The sequence below is a fragment of the Bidens hawaiensis genome, unplaced genomic scaffold (assembly GCF_021521415.1).
Source record: "Bidens hawaiensis isolate Kalapana, Puna unplaced genomic scaffold, B.hawaiensis_p1.1 tig00023671_1, whole genome shotgun sequence".
NCBI classification, from domain to species: Eukaryota; Viridiplantae; Streptophyta; class Magnoliopsida; order Asterales; family Asteraceae; genus Bidens; species Bidens hawaiensis.
In genome coordinates this window covers 4,783-11,090 of record NW_027493722.1, presented here as the reverse complement: position 1 = coordinate 11,090, position 6,308 = coordinate 4,783, and the positions used below count along the sequence as shown (strand labels likewise).

At 33.3% G+C, this 6,308-nt stretch overlaps 1 pseudogene across 1 annotated transcript; it reads right to left on the bottom strand.

Annotated features, from left to right (window-relative positions):
• Positions 1–209: 209 nt before the first annotated feature.
• Positions 210–5,501, bottom strand: LOC143567879 (nucleolar complex-associated protein 3-like; annotated as a pseudogene). The gene is made up of 13 exons (XR_013141478.1): positions 5,478–5,501; positions 4,346–4,539; positions 4,114–4,277; positions 3,831–4,033; positions 3,548–3,755; positions 3,358–3,460; positions 3,098–3,261; positions 2,716–3,025; positions 2,504–2,631; positions 2,091–2,417; positions 1,007–1,146; positions 840–937; positions 210–756 (listed from the first exon to the last, which is right to left on the bottom strand). The product of XR_013141478.1 is annotated as a nucleolar complex-associated protein 3-like (transcript).
• Between the last annotated feature and the right edge of the window lie 807 nt (positions 5,502–6,308).

Below are 6,308 nucleotides of genomic sequence, written 5' to 3'. Positions count from 1 at the left end.
ACGACTAGTATTGCAATTGGTCCACGATATCATAAACCACATCTTGTCTTTCATGGTATTACGCTTCGGATATTAGGAATGGTCAAATGAGAAAGATATTTTAAGAAAAATAAAAATAGCTTGAAAAAGACAAAAATGCAGCATGCCTGCATTGTCATATAATTTTAAGAGGATGTCAATAAATAGAAAAATGGCATATAGACTTCAAATGAAATATTCAACTTAAATAGAAAAAACATCAATAAAATTCAACTCAAAATTTTAACAAAACTGAAAACTTACAAATCACATGGTTCTTTGTTTCTTTTGCTTCTTATACTGTTTATAAAGTTGCAACTCTAGCTTTGCCCGATCGAGCTCCCGTCTTAACCTCTCGTTTTCTTCCATTTCATTAACAAGCATAAAATGCTCCGACAATTTACTCCTAACCACAGTCTCGTCCACCACCGCCTTATCATCTCCATCAGCTGCCACCAGTGGCACTGATGGCCGACTACCCTTCTTTCTCTTGCCGCCAGATTGCTTGCCAGTGATCTTTACGCTTATGTTTTCCTTGTCAAGTGACATGTCAATGAAAGCTTGTTGAGGTGAGACATTTGCTATATAAACCTGATTGTTTGCATTTGCCATATTTGAAATCCCAGACGCCATTGTTGAAACGGATGGATGGTAATATTTTGATAAAACGGTCAACTCCCAAAGCACTGTTGCAAACGCGCCACTTAAGTATGGATCAGATGCATACGGTTGATACTTCTGAAAATATAAATACCATTTAATAAGATCAATATTAAGTAAAAATATTAAAAAAATATGTAAAGTAAAATTTATAATCTTACCGCGATAGAACCAGACAATGAGCCACCGCCGGAATCATTTTCTAAAAGATCGCGGCATTTGACATTCTTTTGAAGGAGATGTTTTAAGGTAACCAACGCTGCAAATATTTTTTTATAAGTTTTAAATTAAAAATATGTAAATATTTGAGTGTGTTGTACGTATATACCAGCCATGGATTCTACAGCTCCAAAGCATAAAGAAAATGAAGCCAAACGTTTAATAAACGCAGCAGCCCGTTGCATGTCATGTTGTCTATCGTCACACAACATTATCTTCAAAGCTTCAGCCAATACTTCACCTTGATCTCTATACATTCAAAACAGTAAATAAAATCACATGTATTATCAGAGATGACAAATTAGATTCATTAATGGGATAACAGGTTAAAATTGGTTTTCGTTTCTCTCTAACGTGTCAGATTGGTAAATCTAGATAAAGGATAAGCACGCTTAAAGTGTATTCATAATTTATAAAACCTCCAATGTCAGTTTATTCAAAAGAGCTAATTGCATAAAAAGGTAAGCTGCTTTCATTCTATTTTGGGTTAATATCATAAAAGAACAATACTTAATTATCATAATGCATAAAAACTCCAAAATGTCATCTTATTCAAAATAGCTAAATGCATAAAAAGGTAACATTTATATTTTCACATCGACTTGTAAAAAGACATCAAAAAAGTAACTATTTTTTTTGAATGTTTAGCCCTAAAATGCATCTAATTATAGCTTTTAATAATGACTTGTTAACTCTTAAATTGACCAAAATTTGACAAAGTGACATTTAACTTATAAAAAATATGCTGTATTATTTTGACCAATTTAAGTGTTAACAAATTATTGTTTAAAAAGAATTTTCAAAAGTGCGTGCATTATAGATTAGTTTTAAGAACTTTAGTATACAAAATTTCGTTTATTGACTTTTTTCATGTACTTTTACGAAAAAGTTCCTTCACCTAATTTTGGAATATAAACCTGCTTTCTTTTAAGGTAACCAACTTTCAAAATTTTCAACTTGAGGTAATCTAGTAGGGTAACCGGTCAAAGTATTGTTAACAGCTGACATGTCAGCAACTTCTAATCTAGTTTGTATTAGATTATCTTAAATCAATTTTTTTGAAACTTTAATATTTTTTTCTAGCCTATAATAAGTTGCTTACCCTATTTTACAATTAGACTATTATACAACTCAACCGACCCATATTACCACATTTATACAGGCAAAATGTTGTATATTGATATATTACTTACCTCCCGGGCCTAAACTCGAGTATGAGATTATAAAGTTGAATAAAGAAGTCTTGTAAATCAACATTTAATGCATCAAGATTGTTCTTCATCACTTTGAAAGCCACTATGCAACACCGCAGGCGTTCAGTCACAGTCAAACTACTTGAAACATTGTCAGATGCATTTTTAACATCATCACTTCCTCCAGCAAGCTTTCTAAGATATTTCATTAAATCCGCCATGTAATCCATATCAATTAAATGAGAAAATTTCCCAATTCCATTTAAACACGGAGCAAGAAGCGGGTGCTTCCCAAATGGACCCGTTATTGATTCGTTTTCTTCTGATCTGAACCAAGAAAACAAGCAACAAAAATTAAGTAAATTATATAAATAATACTTAAATAATATAATATATATATATATAGAGTATACCTTGAATGCATAGTATGCTTCAGAATACGAAAATAGATTTCGAAAACAGAAGAAAGGGTATCAGATTGTATCTTCCTTTTTTCATTTAAATCTTGTGCAAATGCTGCATTCATGTAATCAGCTTTGACCTGACAAATATGTACATGAGCAGGTTAATCCTAAATCAAAAGAATAAAATTTGTGAACGCTGACATGTAATAATAACAAAGTACCTCCTCTCGTGTTTTCGATAACTCTTCCTGCTTACTTTTCTTTTTATCATCTTGTTTTATTTCCATGTTTCTTCTTCCCGTCTTATAAAACTTCTTTTTAATTTTCTTAGTGTCTTGTTTTGATGGTTCAGGCTTCCTAAGATCCTCATCAAACGTGAGTGACATAAAAACCTCAATAGAATCAAGATGTAATTGACAATCATTGTCTTTTACAAGACCAGCAATAAGTTGTACTGCCTCCACAGTAACTTCACCACCATGTTTTCCCTCGTTTGTAAAAAGTGACTTAAGTGTGTCACAACAACGTTTCCTGTATAACAGAAAATGTCATAACCTTGATTGATTCGCATAAAACATGACAAGATTAAGAAAATGAGTAAACCTTATGACATCATCCATGCAGCTTATATTTTTTATGACAGCTTTCAGCAAGGTATCACAATAATTAAAACGCGGGTTTGCTTTGAGAAGAGTACAAATGCAACGAATGGCCACTCGTTTAAAACCGAATACTTTTTCCAATGACATCAGCTTCTGGAGGTATAGCTATCAACACTCAACCAAATAAATCCGTTAAATTAAATACTTGCTTTTATAAACTTTAAAAATAAATAGCTAAAAAGCACGTCAATCAAATCAAACCTTGTACACACTTAGAAGTGTGGATTCATAGAACCGAGTTTTTTTAACGTCCTTTGATACAACCATTGCAAGCTCCTTATCGGTAGGTAGTCTAATGCGGTTCCTGTTTTTCCATAATGAAAACAATGTAAAGTTAATAATGATAATATGAACGTATGAATGTAGTATTTACAACTAAATAATAACATACCCAGGAATAATATCCTTGAAAACAGCTAATAAAGACTTTAAACCAAGTTCTAATATATAACGATCTCCTTCTTTGCATATTTTAAACATTTCTCTTAAATGCTTAATATTTCCTTCGGGATCCTCGAGCATTGATGTCCCGATTTCAGCAAGCCTAGGTTTCTCTTCTCATTGGACTCTTCAGCTGTGAGATCCTTTTCAACTTCAGCCTAAAGAATCATTATTGTTAAAATATGAATAATGATATATAAATATATTATAATTAAAATCTGAACAAATAATACCAAAACTTCTGCTTTAGAGCTTTGTTCAACTTCTTCTTCAACTTCAGTCACTTCCTCTTTCACTTGTTTCTTTGCCTCTTTTCTCAATTTCTTCTGCTTCGCGCGTTTTTCTGCTTTCGTTAGCTTCACAACACCGTTGTCTGTTCTTCCATCATCATTTTCACCCATGGTTTCATCCTCAATTTGTGCTTTCTTTGACGATGCTAGATAACAATATCACCATAAAACTATAAAACACTGCTTCTTGATAGAACCAGGGAGAAACAAAATATCTAAAAGTTACCTGTCCTGTAGTACACCTGTCCGTCTAATGTCTTTACAGGGAGAGAATCTACAACCTCAACTTCTTTCTGTTTATTATCAGCCGTTAACGGTTTCTTCCTCGCACGTTTCTCGTATTCAAACTCCAAAGCGTCTTCTTTGGCATCAGCAACACGGTTGACATGCCTTTTATAGTAAATAGTGTTAATAATGTATTAAACTTGAAAAAATAAAATAAAAGTTGACTGGCTGACCTTGTAATCGACTGAGTATCAAGCTTTGAAACAAAGCCTGCATACTCTCGGTTTTTATTGACAAACTCCAAATCTTCATCTGAGACTTCAACTTCATCCTCGGGCACGTCAGGTGGTAGCTCGGGTGGTAGTACCACCTTTTGTTTCTTCCTTCCCATGTAATTTGATCAAGTGTATGACTCGTATGTCAAGTTCTTCACACAAAAGTCAACAGAACAGTTATAAGTTAAAAGTCAACAGACCAGTTATCATGACACATTTCCTACAAGAATGATCCACCATTGCTTCTAATTTCAACATATATAACCATGACTCTACAGAAAACTTCATTGCAATTTTAAGTTACGAAAATAAATGAATTCAGTTTCACCATCTTTTGCATAAACCTGTCTCAAGTAGAGCTGTAAACGACCCAAACTGCTCTCAAGCTACTCAAGATCGGCTCGCAAAAAGCTCGAACCGAGCCGAGCTTAAATGAGCTCGAGCCCAAACTCAGACCTAAAAGTAAGCTTGTTTAATAAACGAGCCCGAGCTTAGCTTATCTAGCTAAAGCCAACTCACAAGCCTAAACAAGCTCATAATTGATACAATTTATTTAATAGTTATTATAATATATAAGTTATGACAGCAATAACTAAGTAATATATATTATGTTATATACGAAGATATAATAAAATATATACATCTAAAAATGATCATATACATACATAAATTAATTAAAAGTTAATAAACAATCCCAGCTTAGCAAAAAAAAAAAAAAAAAAAACTACTCACGAATCGAGCTCGAGCTCTTTTGCAGCTCTAGTATCAAGTTAAATGACAATAATAAGTTACTATCGAACAAATGAAGTAGCAACTTCCTATAAACTAGGTTTAACAATAAACCCTAACTTTTTAAACATATATGTTAGGCCTTTGAAATCAAGTTTATAACAAATTGAACATATCTATTTAACAACACCAAACAAATTCCAACAATTATTAATATTATTATAAATTGTATGGCTTGAGACAAAAGCAGCTTACAAATTCAATGAAACTACTGTATTCATATTAAATAAATAGAATTCACTCTGCACAACGTCATATTAATGCTTAAATATAACTTAACAAAATAAACCTGGCGGCTTACGGCGGAGTGGATGGTTGCCGGCGGTATAAGTGTTCATTTTCGAAAGAGAAGGAGAAGAAGGGGTTTTGTAAAATAATATGTAATTGTTTACTGGTAAAGTGGACTAGCAGCTCTTTGGGCTCCTGAGTAGTGGCCTTGGCCCGTACCGTTGGCCTCACATATATTGAAAATAGTCTTCTCACTATTTCAAAACCGTGGTTAGAGGTGCACAGGCCGGGTATTTTCAGGAACTGGGTATGGGTATGATCAACAAATTCAAAATCGGGTCGAGAAGAAATCGGTTACGGGTATTTGACCGGGTTTTTATCGAGTTTTGCGGGGTTTTTTTCGGGTTTCGGGTAAGGTCAATGTAACACCCCAACCCGGAACAGGCTGACGTGTCACTATTACCGATATCAAATCAATGCCACAATCCAAAATACAACAAAAATCAATGCAACCTATGTCATATTATTAAACCAAAATGAATTAACTCCTAAAAGCTTGAACTTCATTATTCTCTCTCATCACTAATTTCCCAGAGTCCCGAATTACCTGAAAACAAAATAAGAAAAACAAAACAAGAAAATACGGCTGAGCCAAAAATTGCCCAGTAACGGAGAGAACAATAGTACAGGTAAAGGCATACATAAGACAAAACACATACTGAAATAAAACTGAAACTATTGCGGATATAAAACCACGTTTTAGACCGAACTATAATTAGATGCGAAACATAATCCGATACACGATCGGGACGTAATCTGAATATACTCAAATTTAACCAAATGCGTATACACATATCAAAACGGACCAGAAATATAGCGAAACAAAATATAATTACTAAAATAC